This window comes from Onthophagus taurus, chromosome 10, assembly GCF_036711975.1.
Source record: "Onthophagus taurus isolate NC chromosome 10, IU_Otau_3.0, whole genome shotgun sequence".
Taxonomy (NCBI): domain Eukaryota; kingdom Metazoa; phylum Arthropoda; class Insecta; order Coleoptera; family Scarabaeidae; genus Onthophagus; species Onthophagus taurus.
In genome coordinates, this window is record NC_091975.1 from 560,606 (window position 1) to 579,853 (window position 19,248).

At 38.6% G+C, this 19,248-nt stretch overlaps 1 protein-coding gene across 1 annotated transcript in view; it reads left to right on the top strand.

The window, feature by feature from the left end:
* Positions 1-19,248, top strand: part of LOC111417986 (restin homolog) — a 130,726-nt gene that overhangs the window by 81,489 nt on the left and 29,989 nt on the right. The window lies entirely within an intron of this gene.

Sequence of the window (19,248 nt, forward strand, 5' to 3'; positions counted from 1 at the left end):
CTATGTGTGTGTATAAAACCCTAAAAGGACTTCCTAAAGGGTCTTCCTTATAAACCATGGGGGAGGAAATACGAATCCGTATGGCATCCGGATTTTCGACACTTATAAATCATCTTAACGGATTCTTTTCTTTGTACTTATTGTTTTGAAGTACTTATCATCACTTTATTTGAGTAGTAATACGTATCAAAAATGATTTCGAGGCTTGCCAATGTATATCTAGAATTATCTCTATGTCAAGTCAACAAATTTAAACTTTTTTTCTGCTTCTGCTTTAATTTTAAGATCACTCTCCATAACAAGACCCCAACAGTCTTGATAGCGACCTTGATAATGTTGTTATGTCAAAGGAAAAATTAAAATTGGAAAGCAAAAAGTTAATTTGCACATCCCATAATCTTGTACATTACATTACATTACATAGAATACATATCGGGTAGGCGGACCAACCAACCTTGCACCGCGACCCTAAGGATCTATTGTACCCCGATAGTACCCCGATAGTACCCCGATACTTAGCATGTCTCATTCCAGGAAAACTGGTCCACAGTAGGCGAAGTCTCTCTTCAGCCCACAGTCCAATCCTATATTTGGCCATCGCAAATGATACACCAACTGCTGGTTCCGGTCCCACAAACGCTTCAGCGTTGCCATCTTGTGCTAGCTTATCTGCCGCTTCATTGCCAACAACTCCAGAGTGACCCGGGACCCAGATCAGAGAGACTCTGTTATCACAACTCAGTGTGTTTAATGTTCTCTTACAATCATTAACCAGAGCCGACACCGTTTTCACGGCTTGCAGCGCCTGGAGAGCGGCTTGACTGTCTGAGAAGATTCGTACTGTCATGTTAGTGTTACTAATTATATCTCGTGTAATTATCATTTGTATGCCGATGACCTGCAGATATATACTACTACTACTGTTGCTGAATTTCCGGCAGCTATTGTGCGACTTAATAACGATCTATCTAACGTCTTGAACTGGTCTCGGAGATACGGACTTAAGTTGAACTCAGTTAAAACGCAAGCTATTGTGTTTGGAACTCGTCAATTACTTGGTAAGATTAATCCATCTGCCTGCAGTGATCTGATGCTGGATGGTAATCCTTATGGATTCTGCACTGTCTTGGAAACCGCAAATTCAACATGTTTGCAGAAAAGTCTATGCTTGCTTCCACTCTTTAAAAAGACTTCGCTGCTCTCTTCCTCCTGTGGTGCGTCGTAATCTTTGTTACTTTCTTATATTTCCTCACTTTGACTATGCGGACGCGGTTTATCCCGTACTCTCGGTGACTCTTCTGAGTAAATTGCAGCGGCTACAAAATAATTGTATCCGGTTCATATTTGACCTAAATAGATTTGAGCATGTAATCGCAATTACATTCAGATGTTAACCTGTGAGAGACGTAGATCCTTTCGTTTACTAACCATTTTATTTAAAATCCTTCATAACTGCACCCCAAAGTACTTATCAGATAGGTTCCAGCAATTATCAACTCATAGCTTGTTCACGTTCTGATACTATTCTTACATTTCCCGTTCATAGCACTGAAATTTATCATAGATCATTTACAGTACAGTCGATTGCGCTGTGGAATGGACTGCCTTCTGAAATTCGTAATATTTCTAGAATTACTAATTTTAGACATGTTTTAAAGAGCCACTTGCTTGCCCTTCAACTGGCTGTTTCCTGATTCTTTGTTCTTTGTCTTTCTCTTTTTTTCCTCTCTTCAACTGCTCTCATTTGTTGGCAACTGATATCCGGCAGATTCTTTTAGTTTCTTTTAGTCGCTCTCTATCTCTCTTTTTGTGTCTTTTCTTTATTTTTCTCTTTGTTTTTCTTTTCTTGCTTAATCTTATTTGGTGATGTTAATAATATCTAATTGTCACTACTTGCCATATTCAGCAAATACTATTTTTATTTTTGTTTGTTCTGTTGGGTCATTTGGCAGAGATCGCTTGTGCGATAAAATGATCCATTTGAGATTGCCAATCCAGCAACTCGTTGAATTCGTGAAAGTTTACTGATAACTGAAGTCTGTCGGACTTTCCTATATCAGGCTGCTGCTCCGTATGTGATCATAGGTCTAACCACAGTCACATAGAGCCAGTACAGTCTTTCAGGGGTAAGACCCCAACTTTTACCACAAAGACTGCGACAAGTCTACAAAGATAGTCTAGCTTTGTGCAAAACTCTCTGCAAATGTCCATTCCATGACAGGGTTTTGTCTAGGATTACTCCTAGATATTTGACTTCCTTTGAGAAAGGAATTTCTTCACCTTGGATAGTTGGCCGAATTAGTCCATCCAACTTTCGCTTCCTGGTCTTTTGCGGGTTTATTGAGAGGTTCTCTCCCTTACACCAAGCGCAAATGGTATCTAGAGTCACCTGGAGGACTTTAGATATCCTCGGCAAACAGGCTCCTTTGACCATGACGACAATGTCATCAGCATAAGCTTGTATTTCCACACCAACGGCTTCGACTATCGCAATCAGATCGTCAACTAGGAGGGACCAAAGCAGGGGAGATAACACCCCTCCCTGCAGGCAGCCACCTCCCAGCCTGAAGCGTATCGTATCACCGTGGAGTGAAGTAGAAACTATTCTACTATCTAGCATATTGCGGATCCAACCCGCTATAGTTGCTTCCACTTCCCTGTCAAGAGCAGCTCTTTCAAGAGATTACCCATAATCTTGTAGCTGTTCAAAAAATCATTTCCAATGAAACATAGTTATCATCTTTTTTGTTACCCAAAAAGCCCTTCAAAACTGCTTTAACCCTCTATGCACACCAACATTTACAAATTTTGCAAAAATAACCAGTCTTTCGTCTTTTGCAATATTTACAGTTTCCTCTTTTCCCTGGTTGTGGCTCTGCCACAGCTCTTCTTCACATGTTATCTTTCACTAACTCCATACCAAGATTTTTTTGAAATAGTCTACGAGTTTTAGCAAATTCACCATCTATTCTGTTGCCTTTGTAGATAACAAAAGCGTTGATTGTTGCTATATTGAGGAGGTTATAGAAAATTACCATTGGCCAACATTTTGTATTTCTGACAACATTATATGATGTGATCATAAATATTGTATATATACCTGATATTCAGACACTTGAAAGGTGACCGTAGAAATTTTGAGCAAAATAATTTTGAACATTCGGTGACGATACAGCCATGATGGTAATATTCAAGAGGTCACAAACAAACTGCAAAATGATGTATTGAAAAATGCCATATTGAAACGATACAAAGATTCCAAAATAAAATCTTGAGAAAGTGTCTTCTGAAAACCAATGGGCGACCAGAAGATTAGTCCCTTTAGTAACTAATGGTTTGTCAATGATGACCAGTTTTAGTGTTTAAAAAAAAAAGTTATTTGAAGCCCAACATATGGATCAGTACTGTCAGATGAGGGAGTCCAAATAGTCATTTTTCATGTACATAACCTCAAATATCTCAAAATCCTAACCTGTTTGTCCAATTCTGAGATACTCTGATTTAAATACTTGAACCAAATTGAATATAAGTAATATATAGAAATCACGTCCAAGCGGTAATTAAACTGGCTTAAAATTGCTTTCCTTGTACGTGATTCCCATGATTTCCGTTAATTAGACACGAAAATATCTGTACTTGTCACTATTTTTTTTATTTCTTTTTTTCTATTTCACTCGACATTCTCCACTTTCTAACCTAACAACAATTAGCCAGGTAATTAATAGTTCTTTACACGAAAACCACTCTTACTCGGTTTTCTTTTTTAAATCATCAACAGGTATGAAATTAGTAGCATCGGAAATCGTTAAAATAAAAGTTGCGTTTTTGTGAATCAAAATGTGTTGAGGAATAGCAGAAAGAGAAAGATAGAGAGGCGCCGCCACCATCGTCCGAACGGACTGCCGGTGCTGGGGGGGTGGTATCGATCACCGAAGGCCCAGCGGGCGCGGGGAAGTCCCGAAGGGCTGGCGTGACCTGCAACCTCGCCCCCGGCCGCCCCCGGGACGCCCCCCGACGCCCACCCGACTAATTAAAGGTCACGTGACGCTATCATCGCAACAACCTCTCTCTCTCTTTATCAAGTTTCTATTCTATTTTCAAAGATTTAATAGTTTTTTGAAAACACCTTAGACGTCAGTTAATTTCCTGGATAAATAGGATTGGCAAAGAAAGACAAAGACAAAGACAAAGACAAAGACAAAGAAAAGCGGCCCACATTAAAACAATCAATGGTTAATCAGAGGGCGTCAGAGGTGACGAGGGGCGACGGCGGCGCTAGGTGGCGCCAGCGCTGACGTCGCGACGCTGCACTGCGTCCGAAAACCTTATTTTTAAACTTGAATTTTTTCCAATTTTCTTCTCATTCGTAAACAACAAAAAGAAATGTAATAATCTCTTCTGTAATGTAATAAGTTTCTCATGGTTTTATAATTACGATGATTAATGCACCGTGGAAGGATGCCACTTAAGCATTAATGGACGGGCTAATGAATCGCGGCGCATTGTCATGTCAAAACGCTCTCAACACGCACGTACCACCTGCCACCTATACCAGAATCGGTTGTTGCGTAACGTTTCAACATTATTATTTATCCTTATCCAAAGGTCGACCTTGAACGGCGTTGTATTTGTACAAACGTTACGTCAAAAATGACAAATAATTTTATCATTAATACGTGATGTCGTCCAAATACTACATAAATTGATGGAATTTAAGAAAAATTTTTGAAACAGACATTAATGTGTGCAAATAAGTTTTGTTTTGTCTTATTGAGGGCAACTGTAGAAGTCGTATAGATGTCGTCTCGGTTGGTTTTCATCCGGCGACGACGACGCCCCACTTAACATCTCTTCGCTTCGGAATGCGAGATATTCGCGCTTTACTGCGCTTGCGTTCATAGTCCCGGTTCCGGTGCACCAGCACCTACCGGTCGATCCTCCACTCGACAGGTACTAACTTGTACACCACAAAAACCAACAACGTTTAAAATACTTACGTTTTGGCGTGGTTGTTAAAAACATCAATAAAGAGATTTATGAAAAAGAAAGGTGTTTTAAATCCTATAGGTATAATCTCATAATTAGCTTAACACATTTTGTTGTCTCTATATTGAACATGTTAATCTTGTAATCCCGATTAGGTCTCAAAAAGAAATATCAGACTAATTACTCAACCAATATCAAGACAAGTATGCAACCAATATCGCAGCGTTCGTTTTGCAATACACAAATTGCATTATTGGTTGCATACTTGTTAATAATTAATACACTGTATGCATTTCTTCTTGAACGATTAAGAAACGTTCCTTGCCAACAAAAGGATCTATAAACAGCGTCAATTAAGAAGAGGAAAAGTGGGGTGGGGAGGTTTTTAGAGACAAGACAATTGCGTTAACCGCGACGGCAATTGTTATTTACGCTACGCTTTCGACCGGAAGCTGGCTCGTAGCTGGATCGGAACAGCGGCAGCTTCGAACTGTGAGAAATACCCGCAAACGTGGGAATTAAAAACGGCCGAAGTAAGAGAGAGACACCCTTCGGTTTATTTTTCAGTTTAGCATAGAAGTATGGTCACACGGTACGTGTCGATATGTTTCCGGTTTCTTCGTTTCGGTGTTTAAACATTGTGTTGCTAAGCAAAGATGTTGGAGTGAAAAGGGTTGACCCGAAAGAGCGGAGAAAAGCAGACAATTTTGAAAAGGGGGGAGGGGTTTTAATGCAGCATTATACGGGCGCCGCGACGCCCCGTTCTGGCGGCGTCGGGTCGTTTCGAGTCGGACCACGTGCCCCATATTTCATCGTCACCAGAGAGCGAGCTAGAAAGAGCCAAGAGAATTCGGGGGTGGGATAAGGGGTCGGAAAGCGTCGGGAGACGTCGAGGATAACCGAGGAGGAGAAGGATAATAAATAAAAAAAAGAATATCCGCGTCTTTTCCCGGTGTGTCGGCCAGATTGACTCCGGTTACCCAGGCAACGACGGCCAACACCGGATCGATATGCGGAAGATTTCGCAGTCGGCGTCACGACGCCTCCTCTCCTGGTGACTGTGACTGTGACTGGAACAAAGCGGGGGCGCATCGCTTCGCACTCGATATTCGAGAGAAGGAAGTGAAAAGCGAAGACCGCACCTTAGTAAACTTGGGGATCTTTCACGAAAAGATTCTCAACTCTAAAACTTTACCTCCACCTCCAACAACAACATTGTGTCAATAAAAATATTTAACACAGTGATATCTTATGCTAACTAGCTCTACCTGTCACTGACACTAGAATTAGAAACGATGAAATTGTTGCTTTTTCAAATTATTAAGGGTGACACTCTGGAATTGGAACGTGTTATAAAAGAACTTTTAGAACAAAAGTTGTAGCAAATTTTATTCTTAACAATACTGTCCTCTTGCACTTTTGCTCTTGGATGCGTCAATATCGGGAAAAATACAAAAATATGAAAATTTGATGAATATGTTGTTTTTTCAAATTTTTAAAGGTAACACTCTGGAATTGGAACATGTTATAAAAGAACTTTTAGAACAAAAGTTGTAGCAAATTCTATTCTTAACAATATTGTCCTCTTGCACTTTTGCTCTTGGATGCGTCAATATCGGGAAAAATACAAAAATATGAAAATTTGATGAATATGTTGTTTTTTCAAATTTTTAAAGGTAACATTCTGGAATTGGAACATGTTATAAAAGAACTTTTAGAACAAAAGTTGTAGCAAATTTTATTCTTAACAATATTGTTCTCTTGCACTTTTGCTCTTGGATGCGTCAATATCGGGAAAAATACAAAAATATGAAAATTTGATGAATATGTTGTTTTTTCAAATTTTTAAAGGTAACACTCTGGAATTGGAACATGTTATAAAAGAACTTTTAGAACAAAAGTTGTAGCAAATTTTATTCATAACAATATTGTCCTCTTGCACTTTTGCTCTTGGATGCGTCAATATCGGGAAAAATACAAAAATATGAAAATTTGATGAATATGTTGTTTTTTCAAATTTTTAAAGGTAACACTCTGGAATTGGAACATGTTATAAAAGAACTTTTAGAACAAAAGTTGTAGCAAATTTTATTCTTAACAATATTGTTCTCTTGCACTTTTGCTCTTGGATGCGTCAATATCGGGAAAAATACAAAAATATGAAAATTTGATGAATATGTTGTTTTTTCAAATTTTTTAAGGTAACACTCTGGAATTGGAACATGTTATAAAAGAACTTTTAGAACAAAAGTTGCAGCAAATTCTATTCTTAACAATATTGTCCTCTTGCACTTTTGCTCTTGGATGCGTCAATATCGGGAAAAATACAAAAATATAAAAATTTGATGAATATGTTGTTTTTTCAAATTTTTAAAGCTAACACTCTGGAATTGGAACATGTTATAAAAGAACTTTTAGAACAAAAGTTGTAGCAAATTTTATTCTTAACAATATTGTCCTATTGCACTTTTGCTCTTGGATGCGTCAATATCGGGAAAAATGCAAAAATATGAAAATTTGATGATTATGTTGTTTTTCAAATTTTTAAAGGTAACACTCTGGAATTGGAACATGTTATAAAAGAACTTTTAGAACAAAAGTTGTAGCAAATTTTATTCTTAACAATATTGTCCTCTTGCACTTTTGCTCTTGGATGCGTCAATATTGGGAAAAATACAAAAATTTGAAAATTTGATGAATATGTTGTTTTTTCAAATTTTTAAAGGTAACACTCTGGAATTGGAACATGTTATAAAAGAACTTTTAGAACAAAAGTTGTAGCAAATTCTATTCTTAACAATATTGTTCTCTTGCACTTTTGCTCTTGGATGCGTCAATATCGGGAAAAATACAAAAATATGAAAATTTGATAAACATGTTGTTTTTTCAAATTTTTAAAGGTAACACTCTGGAAATGGAACGTGTTATAAAAGAACTTTTAGAACAAAAGTTGTAACAAATTTTATTCTTAACAATATTGTCCTCTTGCACTTTTGCTCTTGGATGCGTCAATATCGGGAAAAATACAAAAATATGAAAATTTGATGAATATGTTGTTTTTTCAAATTTTTTAAGGTAACACTCTGGAATTGGAACATGTTATAAAAGAACTTTTAGAACAAAAGTTGCAGCAAATTCTATTCTTAACAATATTGTCCTCTTGCACTTTTGCTCTTGGATGCGTCAATATCGGGAAAAATACAAAAATATAAAAATTTGATGAATATGTTGTTTTTTCAAATTTTTAAAGCTAACACTCTGGAATTGGAACATGTTATAAAAGAACTTTTAGAACAAAAGTTGTAGCAAATTTTATTCTTAACAATATTGTCCTATTGCACTTTTGCTCTTGGATGCGTCAATATCGGGAAAAATGCAAAAATATGAAAATTTGATGATTATGTTGTTTTTCAAATTTTTAAAGGTAACACTCTGGAATTGGAACATGTTATAAAAGAACTTTTAGAACAAAAGTTGTAGCAAATTTTATTCTTAACAATATTGTCCTCTTGCACTTTTGCTCTTGGATGCGTCAATATTGGGAAAAATACAAAAATTTGAAAATTTGATGAATATGTTGTTTTTTCAAATTTTTAAAGGTAACACTCTGGAATTGGAACATGTTATAAAAGAACTTTTAGAACAAAAGTTGTAGCAAATTCTATTCTTAACAATATTGTTCTCTTGCACTTTTGCTCTTGGATGCGTCAATATCGGGAAAAATACAAAAATATGAAAATTTGATAAACATGTTGTTTTTTCAAATTTTTAAAGGTAACACTCTGGAAATGGAACGTGTTATAAAAGAACTTTTAGAACAAAAGTTGTAACAAATTTTATTCTTAACAATATTGTCCTCTTGCACTTTTGCTCTTGGATGCGTCAATATCGGGAAAAATACAAAAATATGAAAATTTGATGAATATGTTGTTTTTTCAAATTTTTAAAGGTAACACTCTGGAATTGAAACATGTCATAAAAGAACTTTTAGAACAAAAGTTGTAGCAAATTTTTATTCTTAACAATATTGTCCTCTTGCACTTTTGCTCTTGGATGCGTCAATATCGGGAAAAATACAAAAATATGAAAATTTGATGAATATGTTGTTTTTTCAAATTTTTAAAGGTAACACTCTGGAATTGGAACATGTTATAAAAGAACTTTTAGAACAAAAGTTGTAGCAAATTTTATTCTTAACAATATTGTTCTCTTGCACTTTTGCTCTTGGATGCGCCAATATCGTGAGACAAGAAATTTAAGACAACGGGAATCAGAGGTCAGTTCGTACACCACAACTAGAAGAAAACATTTTGGATTTTATGCCACATCGTAGTACTGCTAGTACTGTTGATAACAACAGTTAGACCCATCAAAGTCCTCCTTTTCTAATTTACTGATTTAGTATTTTCAGCAAATGCAATTTTTCTCGGTTTTTCTGATACAACCTCATGATATATGTTCACCAGGTAGAAGAAAACATTCTCTATCGAAATGTGCAAAGAAAGCATATGCATTCCATTTAAGATAGCAATGTTGGTTGCCATAGTAACAATACCAAAAACAATACAAACGAATAAATATCGCCAAATTATGCCCCATAATTAACCAGAAAACTTTTATTTCGAACATTTTTCTTTTAAACCACAAATGAGTTATAATTATGTTATGATATTTAGTTATGATATTTGTTTAATTCTATACAAGCATTTCTACAAGAGCATGGACTGCCTCTGGTTAATTGCAGAGGGTAGTCATTTGACAACGTTGCAAGTATGTCGAAGAAAATATGCTGATTATGTGCCATGTACTGCTCATTCCCTAAATCTTGTTGATAAGGAAGCAGTTAAGACTTGAGCAACTCAAATCATTAATTTTTTTGGAAGTGTAAGTTGACAGAGGCAAAAAATAAGCATAGTCACAATTTTAAGATCTGAAAAATATTCTAAATGAATATATAGTATAAATTAGTATTAATTCCGGTATGGTATGTATTTAGTTGGTGATCAATAATGAATTCGATTCCTGTTCGCATTATACAAGTATGTAAGTCGTTGTATGGTTAACGCAAGACGCGGAGACGCTTTCTCCGAGGGTATTATTCACGACCAGAGCACGCTCCGGGACACATAATATATTAAAGCAATATAGAAATTAAAGGAGCGTACGTGAGGAAAGTCGGGATGCGTGCCCGCGCATGTCCCCCAACCAGCCGTTGGTTGTGTTGATATTGGTAACCCTGCTGCGAGAAAGTTCTAGAAAGATTACTACATCTTGAACGAAACTGGACTCATTATTTTCCGTTTTTAGTGGTACTAGAAAAGTATTTACTTGATTTATTTAGTATTAAGAAAGGGATAGAAAATATTGAGTTTGTCAAGTTCCAAATATGTTCATAGGATTGAATAATGAGACTAAGAGTTTTGCTGTCAACTGTCGAGTAAAGTGCAGAACAAACGCGACTTGCGTCACCCAAGAGCTCTAACGGCGCGCGCGTTTAGCAATTTTCCGATTTTTTTCGACATTTGAACGTCTTATTGGGGTCACGAGATCTTGCAAAATTTCCTCCTCCTTCTTCTCCCAATCTCGGGACGTTAACAAACTTGCCGTGTTGCTGTTTAACCGTTTTATCGCTGCATTGGATCGTGCGCCGTTACTAATTTGCGATTAATTAACCCACCTTGGTAATCGATTGATTATTTATTATATTACGAAAAGAAAATTTTGTATCGATACAATTTTTGTTTGGCGAATGCGTCACACCAGCCAGCTGCTCGGACGAGTGACGAGCAGATGATGATGATGATTTAGGGGTGGTCTCCCTCCGAATCCCAAAAACCTCGTCCTCGTTGTCCTGTACCCCAAAAATACGACGGCGATCCGCTCACTTATCAACATGTTAATTCCACCCCGGACCAAAGAAACTTCTCACTTCCTTTTCCATCTCACAAAATATAAGCCATCAAGAGTAAGAGAGACGAAATATGAAAAGGGAGAGGCTATAATCTTTGTGACGCAATGTATTTTCCATTCGGGCGAAGAGGCATGATTCCATTTACCCTCAGCAAGAGATGGCAACCCCTAAATTTACGCTAAGTGTTTGTGGATGAATTACGGGTATTGATTTTAGGATTGTGTTGGGGTTAAACTGTTAAAAGACAGGCTTCGATTAATTTGATTTTAACGTTTATAAAATTTTCATTTTTACTTAATTAATTCGTTAAGATGGACTATTTCGAATCTAGGCCACTATTTACTTAATTAAATTACTCGCATCGATTCCTCCCCTTTTTATACGAAGAACGGCCGGTGGTATGAGGAACTTTATTAGAGTTCATTTGATGGTGGCAGGTCGACATTAACACGCAACGGACATCGAGGGCTTTCCATCGAGGACAATATTAAAAGACGACCGCCTCATTGAACGTCAAGAATGATTGACGTTTCAACTTTTTACAATTGACACGGCACGTGGGGTTATCGCAATAACCGATTATTTATTATTAATACTTGATTGATTAAAAAATTGTTTTTAATCATGTGGTGTGTCGCAGAGTATACTAATATAAGTGAGATGGAGATAACTTACCTATGCGAAATTAGCCCTAGCAAAAGCCCTTTGTGCTTTCATAGATATAGAGGGTGCGTTTGATAACACCTCATATGAATCCATAGAGAAGGCTTTAAACGTAAAAGACATACATCTGTCGACAATCAAGTGGTGTATAGCCATGTTGAAAAGTCGGCAGATCACAGCCAGTCTGGGAGGCGAGTGCTATCACCTCTATTATGGTGCCTGGTAGTTGATGACTTGATGAACACCCTAACTAAAAACGGATTTAAGATACAAGGGTATGCTGATGACCTGGTAATCACAATCCGAGGTAAATATGATTCAATCATAACTCAGCTAATGCAGAAAGCCCTACTACTCACCAGTACTTGGTGCAGAAGCAATGGGCTCGGCATCAATCCCAATAAAATCGAAATAGTCCCTTTCACTCGGAGAAGGAAGCACAAATAAAAGCACCCTCCATTGAAAGCAGAACTATTAACCTCAAAACAGAAACTAAATACCTAGGGGTAATACTTGACAGTAAACTAAGCTGGAACTCACACTTAGATAAGGTGAGGAAAAAGGCCATCATGGCAAACCAGATCTGCCGCAGGCTCCTAGGAAGGAACCACGAATGGCTCATTGGGCCTACGTAATAATCAGACCCATGGTCGCCTACGCTTCATTGGTTTGGTGGCCAAAAACAAAACATAAGACAGCTCAACAACAGCTGGCACAAGTCCAGCGGTTAGCATGTCTTAACATAACGGGTGCAATGAGATCTTGTCCGACGGCTGCTTTGGAAGCCCTACTCGGTCTCACACCGCTCCATTTATATATACAAAAAGAGGCAACTTTATCACTGAAAACAGTTTCTTCACTCAAGTTGATGGGTAACCTCAGAGGACATCTCGAGATCCTCAAAGACCCATGTCTAAATCACCTGATTGAAATTAAAACGGACCTTATACCGACGGAATACAATTTCAACCAACCGTATAAGGTCATATTTAGTAGCAGGGATGATTGGGCCTCAACTAAAAAGAGGAGCCCTAGCCTGGTACACCGATACTTCAAAGACAGTAAGATCTGGAGTAGGCATGGGCATCAGTGGACCAAATAGCCACATCAAATTGCCCCTCAGCTCGGACTTAACAATTTTCCAAGCAGAAGTTCTTGCTATAAACTTCTGCACCGCTTTGAACCTACAGAAGGGACAAAAAGGTGCATCCATAAACATTTTCACAGACAGTCGGGCCGCCTTAAAGGCAATTCAGGCCTATACGTGTGGCTAGAGAGTGCATCAACAACCTGAGAGAACTCGCTAGGGGCAATGATGTTACCCTATGGTGGGTTCCAGGTCACAGCAACATTGAGGGCAATGAGAAGGCCGACAAGCTGGCCAAAGAGGCAGCAAACACGCCCTTCATTGGACTCCAACCTGGATGTGGACTACAAAAAAGCCACCTAAAACAAATAATCAACAACTGGGAGGTTACAAAGATACGCTGGAAAGAACTTCCAGGTCACAGAGTATGATAACTCCGTCGCAAAACAAAACCAAAGAGGTTTTATGCCTCAGATAAAGAACGCTCTCAGGCTACCTGACCGGCCATGTGCCCCTAAAATACCACCTCTTCCACATTGGACAAGCTGAGGATCAAACTTGTCGACTATGCAACGACGAGTCAGAAACTGCTGAACATATACTGTGCAATTGCGTCGCCAGAGGCCGTCTAAGGCACAACGTCTTCGGTAAAACTCCCCTGTTACCTACCGACATAAAGGTTCAAGACCTCAGGACAATACTAAGGTTCATTAAGGACCTACATTTGCCCTAAACCTTTGGAGGGCTAAAGTTACAATAGATCTTATAGGTCGCGGTAACGAGAGGGGCCGCCCTCCTCAGCCCGGCAGCAATAATAATAATAATAATAATAAGATATGGAAATTCCGTAGTGCTAGAAGGCGAACAATTTTAAATGACGTGCTCCTTTTAACAATAACGATGAATTAATACAATCAACTTTAGCAAAAGATGGATGGATGACCTTACGCGTCCATTTTCTTCCATGCAAGATAAGTGGGGAAACTCTGGGATGATGACGACAATGCCATAGAAAATCAATATGCTGTAATTTGCTAAATATGCTTATGACATCGTTGATTCTGGATAATGAAAAGTATTTTTGTTTTGTGATTAGAATGAATTACTACATAAATAAATTGAAAGATGTCTAAATGTTTATAAGAAGAGAAATAAGCGAGAAAGAGATATTATTTGCAAGGAGACCGTAAAAGGTTCGTCAACCTGCTCTAAATTCAACCGTTAGCCGGCCACATACCGCCACATTTTCAACCTTCTTTAACAAACCGACCCAAAATGACGACGACGAAACGCTTATCGTTTCCGTTTCGAACCGATAAGAGTTTTATCAACGTGTTGTTTCCTTTTAAAAACCTTACCAAAAAGAAAAGGTGCTCTATTTTATTATTTTGTGTCTTTAAATTTTATTTCTTTCTTTCACTTCTTGTTAAAAGCTGGTGTTAACATGTGTTATTTTTTTGACAGTAAATTTATCAACGCCCAAGTTTCTTTTTAAGCCGACGGTTTTTACATCATTAAATTAGTCGGTTAATTAATAGTATAATTAGTACATTGTAGAAAAGAAGTTGTAAGATTGAATAAAAAAATTGTTTATTAAATGTTGAATGAAGAATGACAGATGATAAACAATTCCTTATGAATTATTGATAACCGAGTTTATTAACTTGTGTAACAATCGGTCGACCATCGAGAGACTGGCTTTAATTGGACTTGTTCAAGAAGGGACACCCACACATCTCGTCTTTCTCGATCTTTCTCATCATCATCTCGTTCTTCTTCCTACTCGACCATCTCGGTGGCGTCTCTTTGAAGAAAACGATCTTACTCTTTGTATCCGGCGCCACACACGCCTATGCTTTCTCACTTTTATTTTCTCGTTGTCTGCAACCTCCACCATATCCATATATGAAGAAAACATACTTGAATAAGGAACACACAAAAGACTTTTAAGTTAATATTTACTGTTTATTTTATTTGTGTTTTTTTCAAAACAACATTGAATTGAAAAATTCTTGGTTAACTAAAATTACTCCCCTTCTTTTCTTTAAACCGTCGCAAGTTATATATACGGAGTTGCTCGCCCCGGTAATAAACCAATAAATAACGTGTCTAATAATACCCTCTCACTCTGGAGTTTTCGAATGGCAGCGCTTCCTTCCTCGTGTAAAATTAGATGAGAGAGGCGAATGCAGAAGGGGACAAATTCTTTTCATTATCATTTAAAATGCGCGCCAAAAACTATTTACTTATTATCAAATATGTAAAGTTTTTTTTCCGTTGAGACGAAATTCACTTTCACTCGAGTAAAATCGTTTCATTGTTCCTCATGAAAAATCTCGCGCGTTTTCGCGACGCGATGTCACCTGGAGAAATCGAGGCGAGGTTACATAAAATCAGACTATAGTTTGAGTAGAAATTTATCTTGTTTTTTTGGGTTAAATTAAATTGTTTTCAAAATTCATTTAAACTTTTATGGTATGAAGTCTAATTCAGAATGTTTCTAGTTCTAGTGATAGAGAACTAACACTACCGTTATTACTAGACTTGGAACTAGAATCTATATCTATGCATAAACATCGAAATAGCAAATATGACAATTAACACTCTGGAATCTGATTGATTCATCAAACCAATTAAATTTAATCACGAAACAATTTTGATTGGTTTAAATTGGCTTGGCTTGACTTAGTTTGCGTTGGGTTGGATTTTCCGCGATCCCAACCCAATCCAAGTCAATCCAATCTAAGACAAATCAAGTCAAGCCGAAGATTCGCCTTTGGGTTGACTTGAGTTGGGTTGGCTTGACTTAGGATAGGTTGAGACCAGGAACTTGACACGAAGATACGAAGGAAAAAAGCGCCCGGACCGGATAACGTAACACCTGAAATACTGATCGCCAGTGTTATGGGAAATAAGAGGACGTCCTTGAGTATTTATAACGAGTGTCTGTCCCAGGGCGTTTTCCCAAAAGTTTGGAAAAGGGCAAATCTAGTCCTGATACAGAAGCCAAAAAAGGATGTAGAGGGGAACCCCGCGTATGCTTAGAAAATGTCATGGCTAAACTCCTGGAAGTTCTCATTCGGGACAGGCTGAACGAGGAAATAGAGGACAAAAAGCTATTGAGCGAGAACCAATATGGGTTGAGGGCAGGATATCAAAAATAAGGCGCTTAAGAACCAGGACCTATGTCTGATGATCTTGCTTGATGTTGAGAATGCGTTTAACTCTGCTCCATGGGCTGGAATAATACGCGCCCTGGAGAGAGGAGGCGTCAGAGGATACCTTGTGAGGATGATCCAAGCCTACCTGTCGGAGAGGGAGGTGGTGGCTCCGAACGGAACAGCTCCCATACTGTTCCGTTCGGAGCGGGGTTCCACAAGGTTCGATACTACTTTATGACGAAATACTGCGAATGGATATAGAGCGTGGAGTGAGATTAGTGGCATATGCTGATGATCTTGCCCTCATCGTATGCGCCAAAACCAAGGAAGAGGTAGAGGGCAAGGCTTGTTACGCGAGCGAGAGAGAAGACTAAACGAGATGGGAATCAGGGTGGCGGCCAAAAAGACCGAAGTGGTAGTGCTACAAGGAAGACGAAAGGTGCCAGAAATGAAGGTTGTCATTGAAGGCCAAACGGTGGAAAGTTCACCAATGGTAAAATACCTGGGGGTTTATCTCGATAAGGACATGAGAATGACGGCGCATATCAGGGAGATCACGGAAAAGGCTCTGAAGATGGCTAATATACTTAGGAAGATCATGCCAAATGTGGGGGGACCATTGAGGTCTTATATATAATCTAGAGTGCGTATGCTGTTGTCCCCACCACGCCTAAAATGAAGCCAGAACGGTCGCCATGTTAGATGTACCAACTTAGCGGGAAATTCGAAATTCTTATATATACTTATGCAAGAATTTACATTATTATAAACTGGAAAGACAGAAAATAATAACCAAAACAAAACATTAATTTTTTATTGATAAATAATTATTAATTATAATTATATTTTAAGAGAACTTAATAATTTTTAGCCATACCCCTTATAATTAACAAAAACTAAGAAGAAAATATTTAAAGCAATTCCGATTGATCACGTCAACCTTTGCTTATAAATAATTGTTAGTTTATTTTAAAAAAACTGAACAGTCCTTAATAATAAACTTTACTTGAACTTCAATTGAAGACCTTGCTGCAAGAAGGGAGTAGCTCCATTTATCAAGAGAAGGAGTTGTTCCCTTCTTATACCGAGGTCTTTAATTGTTAATTCCAAGTCAAGTAACCAGAAACATTTTATGGACTGTTGTAAATAATCGTCCAACCTATCAAATTATAAAAAACATATGTGAAACGAAAAGAATTCGAAAACTTTCAACATAAAACAAATTTTAATAAAAATAACAATATGTTTATGAGAATTGTGAGGTTATAATTGTAGGTACAATAGAGACTTGAAACTGTAGCTAAGTTCAGGTCGGTACATCCAACATGTCTGACTTTCTGATTACCCCCACCACCACATACGCTCTCTAGATTATATATAAGACCTCAATGGGGGGGACCAATAAGCAGCAAAAGGAAACTGCTAGCTACTACGGTTACGTCGGTCTTGCTGTATGCGGCGCCCACCTGGAGTAGAGCATTAAAATATAAGTGCTACAGGAAGATGCTTAACGCAATAAACAGGAAGTTAGCGATAAGCATAACATCAGCGTATTGCACGGTCTCTGCAGAAAGTGTCGAGGTGATAGCTGGTATGCCACCGATGGACCTGCTGGTGGAGGAAAGAGTCTCCCTACACAAAAGAGGGAGATGAGGATATGGCAGAATAGGTGGGATCAGTATGATGGATGAGCCAGGACCATTATTCCGAAGGTAAAACCATGGATGGAGAGAAAGTGGGGGGAAGTTGACTACTTCCTAACACAGGTGATAACGGGCCACGGTATTTTCGGAACATATTTATGTAAGATCGGGAAAACATCATCTGCACAGTGTTGGTTCTGTGGGTTAGTGGATACACCAGAACATACGGTGTTCCACTGCCCGAAGTTTGCGGCGAACAGGACGAGGTGTTTTGATGTGTGTCGGGAAACGGTGACCAAAGATAACATCGCGACACTAATGTTAGCCGATGGCGAGATCTGGGAGAAAATCGGAGGGTACCTTAGAAACATTATGAAGACCAAACAGGAGGAGGAGTGGAGAAGAGAACGGGCAGAGAGGGAGCCGGATGGCAGCGCGATGGAGGTGCATGGCGAGGAGGATCGAGGAAGAGAAGAGGGGGATGTTTCCCCCTACGCCTGGTAAGTTTATGTTGTGAAGAATTTCAAAAAGTTGAAGATTTGTTTTTTTTACCATTTCATACCATAACAATCAAAATGGTGGGGACGAGGGCCGACATGAAATTGATGGATTGGTGTAACAGAGAGATGTAGAGATGAGAGCGAAATTGTAGAAAGTGAAGACCACTCCGAAGAAATGCCCGGAAGGGCGGTTCCGGAGAGAGAAGACAAGGAAAGGGGTTTTTAGTGGGTTGGGGTCGAAGACACACTATCTGGCCGCCCAACACCCCAGGCCAGATGTCTGTTTAGCAGATTTTCCCCGACCTCGTTAAAAAAAAAAAAGGATAGGTTGAGACCGCAAGAAATCTAACCCAATCTAAGCTAAGTCAAGCCAAGCTGAAGGTTTGCCTTTGGGTTGACTTGGGTTGATTGGGGTTGGGTTGAGTTTTCACCAAGGATCAATCCTGGGGCTGACGTTATGGAATGTGTCTTCGATAACTTATGCTGACGATGTGGCTATTATTGTAACGGGATGAAGTACAGAGGAAGTAGGGGAAACAGCGAAAGTATTGAAAGGATAAGATATAAAATTGGCCCTCGAAACGACGGAGTCTGTTCTGCTAAGAAGCAAAAGAACTGGAAGACACTTTTGCGAATAGACTCTACGTAGTATCATCATGAACTAAAAATTGAGGACGTTCTTGAGTATTTATAACGAGTGTCTGTCCCAGGGCGTTTTCCCAAAAGTTTGGAAAAGGGCAAATCTAGTCCTGATACAGAAGCCAAAAAAGGATGTAGAGGGGAACCCCGCGTATAGGCCTATATGCCTAGAAAATGTCATGGCTAAACTCCTGGAAGTTCTCATTCGGGACAGGCTGAACGAGGAAATAGAGGACAAAAAGCTATTGAGCGAGAACCAATATGGGTTCAGGGCGGGAAGGTCGACGGTGGACGCGATTAGGAGGGTCCAGGGAATGGTAGAGGATATCAAAAAGAAGGCGCTTAAGAACCAGGACCTATGTCTGATGATCTTCCTTGATGTTGAGTATGCGGGTTGACTTGGGTTGATTGGGGTTGGGTTGAGTTTTCACCAAGGATCAATCCTGGGGCTGACGTTATGGAATGTGTCTTCGATAACTTATGCTGACGATGTGGCTATTATTGTAACGGGATGAAGTACAGAGGAAGTAGGGGAAACAGCGAAAGTATTGAAAGGATAAGATATAAAATTGGCCCTCGAAACGACGGAGTCTGTTCTGCTAAGAAGCAAAAGAACTGGAAGACACTTTTGCGAATAGACTCTACGTAGTATCATCAT